The 17,257-nt window shown below is 46.7% G+C and overlaps 1 protein-coding gene across 1 annotated transcript in view; it reads right to left on the reverse strand.

Moving 5' to 3' along the window:
* LOC143290264 (uncharacterized) overlaps nucleotides 1-5,468 on the reverse strand; it is a 22,342-nt gene extending 16,874 nt beyond the window's left edge. The window contains exon 1 of the mRNA XM_076599604.1: nucleotides 5,286-5,468. The gene's annotated coding sequence lies outside the window, so the exon portion shown is untranslated. The remainder of the gene's footprint in view (nucleotides 1-5,285) is intronic.
* Nucleotides 5,469-17,257: the final 11,789 nt, after the last annotated feature.

The raw sequence follows: 17,257 nt of genomic DNA on the forward strand, positions 1-17,257 counted from the left end.
CACAGAGAAATATGTTGTGACAAAGAGAGTAATACAATACAATACAATTAATACAATAACAATACAATTAATACAATTAAAACATACAATTACAATACAATACAATTTATACAATCAATACAATACAATACAATTTATACAATACAATATAATAGCAACACAATGCAATTAATACAATAACATTACAATTAATACAATACATACAATAACAATGCATACAATAACAATACAATGCAACTAATACATTACAATTAATACAATACAATAACAACACAATGCAATTAATACAATACAATAACAATACAATACAATACAATAACACCACAATACAATAAGTGGGATGCAGAGATCGGGAGAGCCACTCAGACGGCATATAGTACGGAAAAAATCTCTTGCTTCACCCGTACGACTCTTTACAGTCGGCTTTAAGTTCTGTCTTTCTGAACAAATTCTTCCTCTTCTTCTTCGTTCGTGGGCTGCAGCTCCCACGTTCATTCGAATGTACACGAGTGGGCTTTTACGTGTATGACAATTTTTACCCCGCCGTGTAGGCAGCCATACTCCGTTTTCCAAGGGTGTGCATGCTGGGTATGTTCTTGTTTCCATAACACACCGAACGCTGACGTGGATTACAAGATCTTTAACGCGCGTATTTGATCTTCTGTTTATGCATACACACGAAGGGGGTTCAGGCACGAGCAAGTCTGCACATATGTTGACCTGGGAGATCGGAAAAATCTCCACCCTTTACCCACCGGGCGCCGTTACCGAGATTCGAATCCGGGACCCTCAGATTGAAAGTCCAACGCTTTAACCACTCGGCCAATGCGCCCGTCGACGGAACAAACTATGATTATTGTTTCACGAATGTAATCTTTCATTTCTTTTGGTTAAGTGGAGTGACGGCCTAGAGGTAACGCGTCCGCCTAGGAAGCGAGAGAATCTGAGCGCGCTGGTTCGAATCACAGCTCAGCCGCCGATATTTTCTCCCCCTCCACTAGACCTTGAGTGGTGGTCTGGACGCCAGTCATTCGGATGAGACGATAAACCGAGGTCTCGTGTGCAGCATGCACTTAGCGCACGTAAAAGAACCCACGGCAATAAAACGGTTGTTCCTGGCAAAATTCTGTAGAAAAATCCACTTCGATCGGGAAAAAAACAAATAAAACTGCACGCAGGAAAAAAATACAAAAAATGGGTGGCGCTGTAGTATAGCGACGGGCTCTTTCTGGGGAGAGCAGACCGAATTTCACACAGAGAAATCTGACAAATACAAATACAAATTCATTGACATTAAACATCCAGTTAAAAGTTAACAGCAATCACTGTTATGACACTTCAACCGTTTTTCTAATCACACTGCAGAGGCGTAGCCACAAGACTTAATCAGATATGAACATCTGGGGTAATCTTCGAGAGACAAAAGATAGGATTCTGTAAAACCTCATCGAAACATCTTGATAGATAAAGTGCTGAAAAACAAAACATTTTTTGACGGAAGCTCTTACGCACTTACCTTTCATATGATCACAAGATCACAAGATGATTTATTGTCCTTAAGGAGGTGCTTGGTGTGGTGGCACACAGCTAAATCCTACATAGTATAAATATGGACACAGGCTCTGTCATTGTGGAACAAACTACCAGAAAACGTGCGTCATTTTGTCTCGCTGAAATCTTTAAAGTCTGCTCTGAAAACACATCTTTTCCAACAGCAGTAACAGCAATTTTTTTTACATTCTTATTTTAAAAATCTTGGTGTGATCTGGTTTTAGGTGCATGCTTTGTTGTGGAGAGGCTGTTTGCCGTGTGTGTGTGTGTGGTGTGTGTGTGTGGCGGGGTGCTGATGAGTGTCCGTGCGTTCGTGTGTGCGTGCGTGCCTGAGTGCGTGTTGCAGGGATGTGACGTTTTCTGGAGGGCGCCATGTTTGGGTGGGTGGTTTCCAATGTTCAGTTGCGTAAGTGTTTTCTGGCACGTGCTTCCTTGTGTGGGGGGTGGGGGAGGTGCGGGTAGAGAGGAGGATTGATGGGGAGGGGGGGGGGGGGGGGGAGTGAGGAACGAAATGTAAAGCGCTTTGAGCAGTACTTCTGGAGAAACTCGCTGCATAATTGTCCTTTCTTCTTCTTCTTGCTACATTCATAAGCCGGCTTATTCAGCTGATTTTCACACGCTCAGAAGCATACAATCTCAGCTGCATCAAATATCCATGCGCTCGCCATCAGTCTCGATTTCACACTCGTTATTAGAAATTACTATAAAAAAAAGAATAAATGAAAAAAAAAAAAAAAAAAAAGAAGAAGAAGAAAAGAGAATGTATCGCATGCATGTGGTATTTATCAACAATGTTTTGATAACCAATAGTTACCAATTTTTCAGGAAATCGGAAGAGCGTTACTGAAGATATGGATTCGATCATCGAACACACACACCTGCACCCACACCAACATTCACCACCACGGACCCCACTCCACCCCCCCCCCACACACACACCTGCACCCACACCAACATTCACCACCACGGACCCCCCCCCCCCCCCCACACACACACAACCTGCACCCACACCAACATTCACCACCACGCACCCCACTCCACCCCACACACACACACACCTGCACCCACACCAACATTCACCACCACGGACCCCCCCCCCCCCCCCCCCACCACACACACACACCTGCACCCACACCAACATTCACCACCACGGACCCCACTCCACCCCCCCACCCACACACACACACACCTGCACCCACACCAACATTCACCACCACGGACCCCACTCCACCCCCCCCCCCCACACCTGCACCCACACCAACAGTCACCACCACGGACCCCACTCCACCCCTCCCCCCCCCACACACACACCTGCACCCACACCAACATTCACCACCACGGACCCCACTCCCTCCCCCCCACACACACCTGCACCCACACCAACATTCACCACCACGGACCCCACTCCCTCCCCCCCCCACACACACCTGCACCCACACCAACATTCACCACCCCCGACCCCACTCCCCCCCCACACACACACCTGCACCCACACCAACATTCACCACCACGGACCCCACTCCACACCCCCACCCCACACACACACCTGCACCCACACCAACATTCACCACCACGGACCCCACTCCCTCCCCCCCACACACACACCTGCACCCACACCAACATTCACCACCATGGACCCCACTCCCCCCCCACACACACACCTGCACCCACACCAACATTCACCACCACGGACCCCACTCCACCCACCCCCCCCACACCTGCACCCACACCAACATTCACCACCCCCGACCCCACTCCACCCACCCCCCCCCCACACACCTGCACCCACACCAACATTCACCACCACGGACTCCACCCCCCCCACACACACACCTGCACCCACACCAACATTCACCACCACGGACCCCACTCCCTCCCCCCCCCCCCCACACACACCTGCACCCACACCAACATTCACCACCACGGACCCCACTCCACCCCCCCCACACACACCTGCACCCACACCAACATTCACCACCACGGACCCCACTCCCTCCCCCCCCCCCCACACACACCTGCACCCACACCAACATTCACCACCACGGACCCCACTCCACACCCCCCCACACACACACACCTGCACCCACACCAACATTCACCACCACGGACTCCACCCCCCCCACACACACCTGCACCCACACCAACATTCACCACCACGGACCCCACTCCACCCCACCCCCCCCACACACACCTGCACCCACACCAACATTCACCACCACGGACCCCACTCCCCCCCCACACACACACACTGAGGACGGCTGGCCATTATTTCTATGTATTTCTACTGAATGAAAACAACACAAAATAGATCGAAATATAGTGGGTTTTTTTTTGTTTTTTTCCCCCCCCAATTCGTTTAATACCATCTTACCAATGTCTCGCCGTTTCAAGGCTGATAATGACAGATTCTCCCTTCACTCTGATAATGTTAGAACGCGTCGTGAATACTGGACATTATTATTCGAAATTGTTGAAGTCAGTGTAGTTCTTAGATAAAAAAAAAAAAAAAAAAAGAAAAGAAAAAAAAGGCTGAGCCTCCTACCAAACGGACACCATAAATAGAAACGGTCAACGTGAAATTAATGAGATGGACAACAAATGAATGACATGGATGATATCTATTTCTGAGGCAGTTGTTAACAATGGCATTCTGCAAAGACAGGGGAAAGTACAACTGAAAACCAGTGATCGACAAATAGAAAAGAGTGGTAACTCTCTTTATTCACAGGGAACGCAACTTCAAAGACAACGCTGCTTCTGCTACCGATTCAGCTGGCACACAGGAAAATGACATTGAATATCAATGACGAAGACAATATTTTTCAGCATAGGAAAATAAATGATAGACAACTTTTCCAGGGCAATGAATAAGGGGAAGATTTTTTTTCTGGCAGAAAAGACCCCTCTTTGACCAGTTTAACTTGTGCCAAATGATATGTTGATGCCGAAGACTCATTTGAGATGATCGAACAACTGTCCTGGTCACTGCATTTGAAGAAACCAGCGCAAACATACTACAAAACGCACCAAATTACCCTATAGTATTTGTGTGTGTGTGTGTGTGTGTGTGTGTGTGTGTGTGTGTGTGTGTGTGTGTGTGTGTGTGTGTGTGTGTGTGTTTAAACGAAAACAACAACTCATACTACCATTCAGGACAGGCTGAAGTTTGTTAATTGAATTGTTTGTTTGTTTAGAGTGTGTTATCAAAGGCGGCACAACGATACACACAAAATGCGAACACTTATAATAGTTACATGCAGCAACATTATCTTATTGTTTTGCGGACTATCATCGTCATGGACGCAAACCACTACCACACACGATCAACAACTACAAGACACCACCACCTTCGGATCCACTCAACGCATACCCAGATTCAAACACTCGACTGTTGGCCGCCGTTCTTTCTCTGTCTCTGGACCTTGCTAATGGAATGAACTTCCTCTTTCGCTTCGTCAGGTCTCCACACTCAGCTCTTTCAAGTCTGGCCTTAAAACCCACCTCTTCCCAAAATAGCCTCCCTTCCCTGCCTCTTCCTTGTCTTCAGTTTCTCCAGTTTTAGAGTTATGTATGCGTGTGAATGACTGGTGCGAAAGCGCTTTGATTTGTCTCTGCACAAGATTCAGCGCTATATAAATACCATTATTATTATCATTATCATTATTATTATTATTATTACCTCCACGACCACCACTACCACCACCACCAGAACAACAACAACAACAACTTCTCACCTTTGCAAGGAGGAAAGTGTCAAGCAAGCGGCTGTCGAAGTTCAATGAGGGATGGCAGAGATGGCTAGAGATGTCAGCGATGTCAGAGACGTTCGGCGACTGAAGCAAGCAGGCAGGCTGGCCAGGGGGCGATAGCGTTGAAGAGGGAGGCAGCAGAGGGGCAGCAGCAACAGCAAGCAGCGGATAAACAGCCGTCAGATGCCAAGAGGAGGAACAAATCGCCACGATCGTCTTATATGGCGCCAAAAGTTCCGGCACCCCGATCCACGCCCCCTTTCTTTCCCGTCGTCATAACCTCCCCCCCCCCCCCCCCCCCCCCGACTCCCCCCTCTGCCTTCCCCCAACCCCCCACTCCCACACACTTCCAATTGGCATCACGAGCCAGGACTGCTTCCCCGTGCCTCGTCCAATCAGAAACGAGGAAAAGTTTCGCAGGCACCCCATTGCGCATGACTGTGGCGACCAATGAGCGTGGGACGGACGAGTTGAGGAGCAAGAAGATGGGAGAGATTGCAAAGCCTGTTGTGTGTATGATCGATGAGATGTTTATGGCGTTGCCGAGCTCTGCGGATTTTGTGATCCGATTGTTCCTGTACTTCTTTGATGCCCAGAACTAAATTAGTCGGTGTTTGTTTGATCCGAAACTTCATCCCTGTGACGCGGTGATGGCTAAAGCTTTGCAAGCATCCTCCTCCGATGGTTCAGTGATGGTGGTGGTGATGGTGGTGGTGCGAAAGGGTGAGGTAGGTGGCGGGGGAATAGGAGGAGGAGGAGGGGGGAAAATTATCGGTTGGAAGGAGTGGGCGGGGATTCTGTCTCCGGACAGAGATCCTCCTACGGATAGTTGCAGAAGATGGTATGGAAAATCATCCAAGGAGGTGGGCGGGTGGGTGTGGAGATGGAGGTGGAGGGTGGTGGGGGGGGTGTTGAGTGGGCGGAGGGTTGAGGGTTGGGGGGGGAGGAGGGCAGGTGTCATGAAAACTGCTTGTTGATTGATTTGGGTGAGGAGGTTCACTATTGCTTGTTGTCTTTGTCTTTGCTGGTGGTGTGTCACTCTCTGTCTCGCATGTTTGTTGGGCTGTTTGTTGGTGTCTTTCCTCCCATCTCTGTCTCTCTCTCAGTCTGCCCGTCTGTCTGTCTGTCACAAACACACACACACACACACACACACACACACACACACACACACACACACACACACACACACACACACACACACTCTCTCTCTCTCTTTGATTTTCACTTTAGTTGAAAGTTGTTTTTTTTTCTGCTGTCTTTATCGTTTCTCATTATGTTTTGCTTTCCGAATTTTTGCTTGATATAATTCTCACCTTTTAAGATATGACGTTCATTACATCAAGTTGAAGGATTCTCTCTCTCCCTTTCTCCGTCTCTCGCCCCTCTATCTCATTTTTTTTTTTTTTCATCTCTCACTCTTTGTCTCCACATTTCCTTCTTCTTCTTTCTTCTTCTTTTTTGGTTTTCAACGATTTATTTTTATGAGAGCATGGTAAAAAAACAACCACAACAACAAAACAACTAGCAGCTCAACACTTTGTCCCCCCCCCCCCCCCCCCAAAATCGAGTTCCAGTTGGAGTCCTCTCTCCCTCTGTCTCTCTCTGTGTGTCAATAAGCCCAACAAGCATAACTACGTAGTCAGATAGGTTTAACAATTTTCTTCTGTAGCCAGTCTTGGAATATGTTGCGTGGTGCATCGATAGATGAATGACGGGCGCCATAGCCGAATGGTTAAAGCGTTGGACTTTCGATCTGAGGGTCCCGGGTTCGAATCACGGTGACGGCGCCTGGTGAGTAAAGGGTAGAGATTTTTACGATCTCCCAGGTCAACATATGTGCAGACCTGCCAGTGCCTGAACCCCCTTTGTGTGTATACCGCAAGCATAAGATCAAATACGCACGTTAAAGATCCTGTAATCCATGTCAGCGTTCTGTGGGTTATGGAAACAAGAACATACCCAGCATGCACACCCCCGAAAGCGGAGTATGGCTGCCTACATGGCGGGGTAAAAACGGTCATACATGTAAAAAGCCCACTCACGTATATACGAGTGAACGTGGGAGTTGAAGCCCACGAACGCAGAAGAAGAAGAAGAAGATAGAAGAATGAAGGGAGTTATTATGGGTTGGGTGGCCTGCTGGTTACTTTAATTTTTCTTCAAAGAAGGAACTCTGTTTTGTTTCATTATTTGCTTTCGCCATTTGATCCGTTTATCGTAATGATTTGTTTTGAGATGAAAGTGTGCTGATACATTCACCCATGTCATAAGGACCTCATGGCCAATGACATTAAAGTGTCAAAGCGTCAAAGCGTCAAAGTGTCAAAGTGTCAAAGCGTCAAAGTGTCAAAGCGTCAAAGTGTCAAAACGTCAAAGCGTCAAAGTGTCAAAGCGTCAAAGTGTCAAAGCGTCAAAGTGTCAAAGCGTCAAAGCGTCAAAGTGTCAAAGCGTCAAAGTGTCAAAGCGTCAAAGCGTCTCTCTGTCTCTCTTTCTCCTCTCTCTCTATCGTCATATTTTTTTTCCAGTGCTCATGTAATTTTTGCCCCAGAGCTGGGAGGATAAAAACATGTAAACTGTTTTATCTCATTTCCCTGATTAAATTTCGTATCATTTCATTTCGTTTCGTTTCGTTTCGTCCCCCCCCCCTCTCTCTCTCTCCTCTGCCTCTGCCTCTTTCTCTCCAGCCTTTGTCTGTCACATTCTGTCTTTCTGTCCCTGTGTTTTCTTCTCTGTGTCTGTCTGTCTCTCTGCACCTGGCCGACTCTGATAGTCTGGTACTTTGTCCCTCCTTCTCTCTCTCTCTCTCTCTCTCTCTCTCTCTCTCTGTGTGTGTGCGCGCGCGCGCGTGCGTGCTTCGCGTGTGTATGTGTGTAGGAGTGAGTTAGTTGTTGCTATTTAAATGATGCAGTATAAACAGATAGATCAATAAATAGATAAACAAATAAATAAATGAATAAACAAACACATAAATAATGATGATTGTGATAACGGTGATGATATGGGCAATTAGTTGAATAGCGCCCACCACGCCCTAAGCGCATTACAAACACAGACTCCTTTGCACAACAGGTTAACTCACTCAGTACGGCCAGTCCTCTCTTCTCCTCTACACAGACCCCTCGGATGTCCAGTGGGTGTCTCAATGACCCAACCTTTAGCTTCCGTCGTCAGAATTGTGGTATTCTTTGTCAACATTCACGTCTTCAGTATAAGAGCCTTCCGCTGGCAATATTTTGATGATGGTAATTGGGGTGAAACGCTGTTAACGTCGTCTCTTTCGCCGTTCGTATGGAAAGAGTTAATCATCCTTACCCCAACCAGGTATGACGGGAACCGAACTTAGGAAACGCTCTGACCAGCGCTCTAACCACTCGGCCACAGCACCCGTCACCCGTCAGATAAAGCGAAAGAAGGAACTTGACTTACTTGACTTATTCCTCTTGATTCCGTGGGGAACATAGGGCCGCAACAACACTCCTCCAACGCACCCGGCTCTGGCTGGTCTTCTTCAGTTCGGCCCACGTCATTCCGGCCGCCCTTGTCTCTGCCTCAATGCTTCTCCGCCAGTTCTGCTTCGGACGGCCAACCTTCCTTTTCCCCTGAGGGTTCCCATCAAGAGCCTGTCTTGTGATGTTTGTTGCAGGCTTGCGTAGTGTATGGCCTATCCATCCCCATTTCCGTTTCTTGATTTCCGTCTCCAGTGGGGCCTGTTTTGTTATGTTCCAAAGTTCTTCATTGGAGACAACCTCTGGCCATCTGATGTTCAGGATGTTTCTTAGACATCTGTTGGTGAATGTCTGAAGCTTGTGGGTGCTGGTCTTTGTCACTCTCCACGTCTCTGAGCCATAGAGTAGAACCGACTTCACGTTGGTGTTAAAAATCCGGATCTTGTTGCGGATTGAGAGGGCTGTCGATCTCCAGATTGGTCGAAGGGTGTTGAAGGCGTGTCTTGCTTTGTTGATACGGCTCTTGATGTCTTCGTCCGTCCCCCCGTCTTTGCTGACAACACTGCCTAAGTAGACAAACTTGTCAACCTCCTTGATGTTCTCTTGGTGTAGTTGCACTGGATCTTGCTTCTTGTTGTTGACCCTCATGACCTCTGTTTTCCCAATGTTGATTTGGAGTCCAGTCTTCTCAGCTTCTTCTGCCACACGACATAGTTTGAAAGAAGGAAGGACGGGCGTAATAGTCAAGTGGTTAAAGCGTTGGACTTTCAATCTGAGGGTCCCGGGTTCGAATCTCGGTAACCGCGCCTGGTGGGTAAAAGGTGGCGATTTTTCCGATCTTCCAAGTCAACGTGTGTGCAGACCTGCTTGTGCCTGAACCCCCTTCATGTGTATACCGCAAGCAGAAGATCAAATACGCACGTTAAAGACCCTGTAATCCATGTCAGCGTTCTGTGGGTTATGGAAACACAAGAACATACCCAGCATGCACACCCCCGAAAGCGGAGTACGGCTGCCTACATGGCAGGATAAAAAAAAAAACGGTCATACACGTAAAAGCCCACTCGTGTACATACCAGTGAACGTGGGAGTTGCAGCCCACGAACGCAGAAGAAGGAGGTGGAAGGAAGGAAGGAAGGAAGGAAGGAAGGAAGGAAGGAAGGATTGAATGAAGGCAGTGTGAGAGGTCGACCTATGTCCCCAGTGTGTAATTCCGTCTCCAATTGTCGGCGAACCTTCGGCCCCTGTTTATTGTGAATAATGGACATGCGATCATGTCACTTTGTGTCTCTCTGCGTCTGATAGTGTGACTGTGTCTCTCTCCCTCCTGTTCTCTCTCTCTCTCTCTCTCTCTCTCTCTCTCTCTCTCTCTCTCTCTCTCTTCACACACACACACACACACACACATATATATATAAAATATCATATTTGTGTGTGTGTGTGTGTGTGTGTGTGTGTGTGTGTATGTGTGTGTGCGTGTGCGCGCGCGTGCTTAAATGTGCGTGCGGGCAAACGTTTGAATGAGTGACCGTGCCCTAGCGTGTTTGTCTGATGAAGTATGCATGAAAGACGATATTGTAATGGGTCAGAAGGCGAAACATTTCTGAGATCATAGTTCTGAGTTGTTTTCTCTCTCTGTCTCTCTCTGTCTCTCTGTCTCTCTGTCCCTCTCTCTGTCTCTCTCTCTACCTTCTGCCAACGCGGATGTAAACCCTTTCTGCCCGTTTTGTCCTGGCACCCTGGAAGATGAATACCATTTCATTTTTGTGTGTCCTAAATACGGTCATATCCGCCAGAAATATATTCCAGAGTTCATAAATATTAATGACAATACATTGTTTCCTATTCTACAAACCCCATGTGTTACCTCCCAGAGAAATCTTGCTATGTACACTTATTACGCTTTAAAATTTCGAGACGAATTTACACAATGAATGAATTAGTATAACTATAAACATGATGAGTACGAACATGCTATGTATTTTTCATCCAGTTATCGGTTACTCACGTACAGTACACCTTTTTTTGTTGTGTGTGTGTGTGTGTGTGTGTGTGTGTGTGTGTGTGTGTGTGTGTGTGTGTGTGTGTGTGTGTGTGAATCCCCTACCCCTTTGTGTATGGGCCGGTGGCCTTCACAATTAAACCTGTGTCAGTGTCAGTGTCAGTGTCTCTTCCTTCTGCCAACCTCCACCTTCACTCTTCTTCTTTTTCTTCCACATCCACCCTCTCTCCAAACTAAGATACCCTTTTGCAGGATAATCAATGAAGGGTTACGCCAGTTCTTAATCTGAATTGTGCGCACTTTTAGTTGGAAAACAACAACAACAACAACAACAACAAAAAAACCCGAAGAAAACAACAGGTTCTTGCAGGTTTGTCGTTCGTAGCTACCTGAATGATCTATGACGTCGAAAGTACCAACCAAAGTTTTGTCGCTGATTCAATTCAAATGTAATTCTCTCTCCCCCCACCCCCCCCTCTCTCTCTCTCTCTCTCTCTCTCAGTAACACTCCCCCACTCACCCACCCACAAAGGGATGCAGAGGAAATGACGTAGCGGAAGTATGCTGACGTGGCAGTATAAAGCGCAGGAAGTCTTGTCAGTTCTCATTCATCACGGAGAGCGGTAGATTTTTATGCTGGCTTGGGGGACTTAGAGAGCGGGGAGGGGGGGTGGGGGGGGGCGGGGGGGGTGGGGGGGGGGGGGGGCTGGAGGAAGGGAGAGAGATCGATAGATCCTGAGGAGGAGTCACCAGGAATGCTTCCAAAAGGTCACATGGAAAGAAGATTTGTCGTCGTCGTCGTCGTCAACTTTTCTCTCCTTGTCAGGCCGTTAAATGCAGAAAATTGCCCGCGGGATCTTCCATCACTGTCTTTGCCTGTCTTGTCTCTCACAGCAGTATCTGCTTGTATCCTTTGCTCTGCAAGTTCTTGAACAACCTGGGGTAGGTGGAAAGGTACAACTGGTGGTGGTGAGGCGTGTTGAACGTGTTGGTGGCTGCACGTGTTGCACGTGTGTGCACGAATGTTTGCGTGTCTGTGTATGCGCGTGTCTGTGTGTGTTTCTGTCTGTGTGTCTGTGCGTACAGACAAGAGACGCTCCCCACCTCAACCCTGTCCTCTCTGTCTCTGTCTCTGTTTCTCTCGGTTTCTGTCTGTCTGTCAGTCTGTCTGTCTGTCTCTCCCTTGTTCTTTCTCAATTACGCATGCGTGTGCCCGAACACACGCACACACACACATACACACACACACGCACACACACACACACACACACACACACACACACGCACAGACACACAGACACAAACACAGACATGCACACACACACACACACACCCCCACACACACACACACACACACACACAAACACAAACAAAAACAAAAACACACACAGACGCGCGCACACACAGCCACACAGACACACACACACACACACAGACGCACACACATACCCACACACACTCACACACACACACACATTCTCTGCTTTCATGAAGGATTGATTATCTCATCTCGGTACATGCGCGTGTTGCCTGCACTCATCACTCACGCTCGCACGTGCGCGCGTGCCCCCGTGTAAAGTTGAGATATGGACACATGGAAGGTGATGGTCATTGTCAATTGCACGTGTGTGCCAATAACACGAGGGGTCTGATCTTCTCTCTCTCTCTGTCTCACTCTCTCTCTGTCTAATCATTATGATCATTATGATCATCACTTTCCCCACAGTTCCTGTTATTATGTATTATGTTTGTTTGATCTGCACCGAACACGCTCACAACAATTCTCTCCGATTGCATGCTCTCTCTCTCTCTCTCTCTCTGTCTTTTAATCTGCATGTCTCTCTTATAATCTTATGGAAGTTCATTAGATTCTTGCTTGTATTTGTTTTTCCATGGCATATTTTTGAATTTGTCATGCACTACTATGTAACAGCCTGTTTGTTTTTGATGTGTATGTGTGTTTGTGTGTTTCCCAGTTGCACGCTTTTGGTTTTGGTTTGTTTTATCAAGCAGTGTGAACCCAGTAAAGGGCGGGAACTGAATGAAAAAAAAAAGCAAAAACGAAAACTAACAAACAAAAAACCCAACAGAAAACAAAACAAAAAAACACACCAACCCCCCCAAAAAAAACAACAACAAAAAAACAAAACAAAAGAAAAAAAGAAAAAAAAAAAAGAAAAAGAAAAAAAAGAAAACAAAAAAACCCAACATTAAACAAAACAAAACGAAAACAACAAGTAACAAACAAACAAAAAAACCAACAAAAAAAAACAAGCAAACAAACAAACAAACAAAAAATCAAATAAACAAACAACAATAACATCAGATTTGTTTATCTTTTATCCTCGAAAATAAAGAATTTTGTCTTTAGGCGGGAACTATGTAAAAAAAAAAAAAAAAAAAAAAAAAAGCAACAACAACTACAACAACAACAGAATTGCTAATCCATTATCCTCGAAAATACAGAAATCTGTCTTGTCCTGTTTTTGTCTCTAGCTGTCTCTATGTATCTATGTATCTCTCTATGTATCTCTCTGTGTATGTATGTATGTATGTATGTATGTATCTGTCAGTCTTCTCTGTCTGTCATCAGGCGTGCTAAGAAGAATGGAACACAGTCTGTAGAATCAGAGAGGAAAAAGTCAGGGATAGTTCTGGTGCCACAGTCATGAGAAGCAACTGTATTGCGAGGGTTCTTTTTGTCATTTGTCTGGCACATGTTGTGTGTGTTGGCATACTATTCTGTGTCCGTGCTTTTCTCTCTGTCTGTGTCTTTCCATCCCCCCTCCTCCTCCTCCCCCCTCTCTCTCTTTCTCCGTGCTTGTATGTATACGTGTGTCTGTTGCATCTTGTGTATGCATAAAAGCAGGGGGAGAGTGAGGGAGGGGACTGGGGAAAAGATAAGGGGATGGAGAGAGAGAGAGAGAGAGAGAGAATGAATGAATGAATGAATGAATGAATTCTATTTCCGAGGGTAATCGAATAAGCAGAATGCTTTTTTCCATCCAGTCTTCAAAAGGGGAAAATTGGGGAAAATGTAAACAAATAAATTGCAAATAACATCACATAAAATCAAACGAGAAAGGAAAAAAAAATCATAGCATCACAATCATAACAAATCAGAGAGAGAGAGAGAGAGAGAGAGAGAGAGAGAGAGAGAGAGAGAGGAAAACAAGACCGTGATTGTGTACGTGTGTGTGTGTGTGTGTGTGTGTGTGTGTGTGTGTGTGTGTGTGTGTGTGTGCTTGTGTGCTTGTTTTCTTTTCTTCATCTCTTCTTCTTTGTCTTCTTCGTCTTTTTGATAAAATGTTTTTTTCCCTGTCTTCCATGCTTTCATCTTTGTTTATGTTCTTGGTCTGTTTCATTTCTCTCTGTATGTGCAGGGGAGTCAGCTACCTCGTACACTGGGTATTCTTCTTCCTCTTCATCTGCTTTCTTCGTGGGCTGCAACTCCCACGTGCACTCGTACGTACACGAGTGGGCTTTTACGCGTATGGCTGGTTACCCCGTAGGCAGCCATACTCCCGTTTTCGGGGGTGTGCATGCTTGGTATTTTCCTGTTTCCATAACCCACCGAACGCTGATATGGATTACAGGGTCTTTAACGTGCGTATTTGATCTTCTGCTTGGGGGTATACACACGAAGGGGGTTCAGGCACAAAGCAGGTCTGCACATAATTATGTTGACCTGGGAGATCGGAAAAATCTCCACCTTTTACCCACCAGGCGCCGTTACCGAGATTCGAACCCGGGACCCTCAGATTTAAAGTCCACTGCTTTATCCACTCGACTATTGCGCCTGTCAGACTGGGTCTGGAACCTTGACCCCCCCCCCCCCCCCGTCCCCCATCCGCACCGCTGCTCTCTCTCTTTCTCGCGCACACTTTGAATGGGCGATAAATGCGTCTGTTTGTTGTGGGTACTGTCCCTTGCCAGAAACCTGAAACGTGGCTTCCTCGTGATGGCGCTGTTCCGGGCGGGAGGGAGGTCTCTGTACTTCTCTTGTCTGTCGGGGAGAAGTTCTTTATTTGGTATCTCAGTTGCTGACCTTTGTCAGAGATGGGGCAGTCTCTTGCGTATGATTGTCTTGATCTTTTGTGGTGACAGAGACAGACGCAGAAAGCCGAGATAAGGAACCCTCCCAAAAAAAACAAACAAAAAACAACAACAACAGCAACAACAAAAAACAAAAACAAATAAACACCACCAACAACAACCTGTGACAGACCTCACATACCCCTACATTCACACACACACACATACAGAGAGTCTTGATTTCATCAGCTTGAACATAATTGGCATAATATATGTAAGTTTTGTTTCTTGATATGTTTTCATACTGATCTCTTTCATATTACCTTATTCCTTTTAAACTGCGAACGATGCTAACATCTTCGTCAACGTGACGTGATCACGATCGATAACCCTGCTACACCGAGCGCTGTGCGTGCACGCATGCGAAGTGTCTAGCGGCTTTTCATTGGCTCAGCCGGTGAGGGTTAACAGGGGACGTAACTGCTAATCAGAATCACAGTTAAGGCACCTTGTGGGCGGAAATTGAAGCATAAAAAGACTGGTAAGAACCCCTGAGAGATTCCTCCGTGACAAGAAAAATAAGAGCAGGAGAGAATGAGAGACAGGGGTGAGAGAGAGAGAGAGAGAGAGAGAGAGAGAGAGAGAGGGACAGAGACAGACAGACAGACAGACAGACACACACACACACACCACACACACACCACACCACAAACACACACACACACCACCACACCACACACACACCACACCACACCACACCACACACACACACACACACACACACCACACCACACACACACACACACACACACACACACACACACAGATGCCCGTCGGTACGGACAGGAAACTACATAACAATTCTTTTTAGGAAATGAATAAAGTTGAACAGAACTGCCCCTGGATACAACCAGAGCAGTTCGTTTTCCTCCTCCTCCTCCCCCTCCTCCTCCTCGTCCTCCTCCTCCTCCTTCTCCTTCTTCCTCCTCCTTCTTCTTCTTCCTCGTCCTCCTCCTCCTTCTTCTTCTTCGTTATCCTCTTCTTCTTGCTCTTCTTGTTGTTTTTCCTCAGCCTCCTCCTCCTTCTTCATCATCTTCTTCGTCTTGTTCTTGTTCTTCTTTTTCCTCCTCGTCCTCTTCCTCCTCCTCCTTCTTCTTCTTCTTCTTCCTCCTCCTTCTACTCCTTCTTCTTCTTCCTCCTCCTCCTCTTCCTCCTCCTCCTCGTCCTCTTCCTCCGTCTTCTTCTTCTTCTCTCCCACCCTACCCCACTCTCTCACATTCTCTCACCTTCGCCATTGAACAGACTGCCCTTTCTGACTCATCCACCCACACATTCCGCAGTTTAAACACATCCATTCCCAAATACCCTGTGTTCTCTCTTGCACACACATTCCACAATTTCATCACATCCATTCCACAAAACCCCGTTCTATCCATCACCCACACATTCCACAATTTCAACACATCCATTCCACAAAACCCCGTTCTATCCACCAACACATTCCACAATTTCAAAACATACATTCCACAAAACCCTGTTCTCTCTCTTACCCACACTTTCCACAATTTCATCACATCCATTCCACAATACCAACACTTTCCACAATTTCATCACATCCATTCCACAATACCCTGTGCTCTCTCTTACCCACACATTCCACAATTTCAACACATCCATTCCACAAAACCTTGTTCTATCCACCCACACATTCCACAATTTCATCACATCCATCCACAATACCCTGTTCTCTCTCTTACCCACACTTTCCACAATTTCATCACATCCATTCCACAATACCCTGTGCTCTCTCTTACCCACACATTCCACAATTTCAACACATCCATTCCACAAAACCTTGTTCTATCCACCCACACATTCCACAATTTCAACACATCCATTCCACAAAACCCTGTTCTCTTCCACCCACACATGTCACAATTTCATCACATCCGTTCCACAATATCCTGTTCTATCCACCCACACATTCCACAATTTCAACACATCCATCGCCTATACCCTGTTCTCTCTCTCTTTCCCACACATTCCACAACACCCATCCTATTCTCCAAACACGACAAACACATGATACACTCCGAGGATCCATAAAAAAGCCGACAGGAATCAAATAAAGAACCCCATCCTCACAGCGGACCTCCAGAAACTCCAAGACCTTTTTTCCTGGGACAGCGCCAACCCTAGGAAGTGTGGAATCAGGTTTCCAGAGGCCAGAGACACCAGCCCTGCTGTCAGACACATTTCTCTGTGCATTGTCTGGAAACAGAGAGAGAGAGAGAGAGAGAGAGAGAGAGAGAGAGAGTGTGTGTGTGTGTGTGTGAAGGACAGTGCAAAGTCGTCGTGAGTGTGGTTGAAAATCTCATACAGTGAGAGATAGATCTCTCCACCCTTTTCTACCCCTGAACCACCACCACCCCTTCTCTGACAGACAGACAGACAGACAGACAGACAGACGG

The sequence above is a fragment of the Babylonia areolata genome, chromosome 15, assembly GCF_041734735.1.
Source record: "Babylonia areolata isolate BAREFJ2019XMU chromosome 15, ASM4173473v1, whole genome shotgun sequence".
Taxonomy (NCBI): domain Eukaryota; kingdom Metazoa; phylum Mollusca; class Gastropoda; order Neogastropoda; family Buccinidae; genus Babylonia; species Babylonia areolata.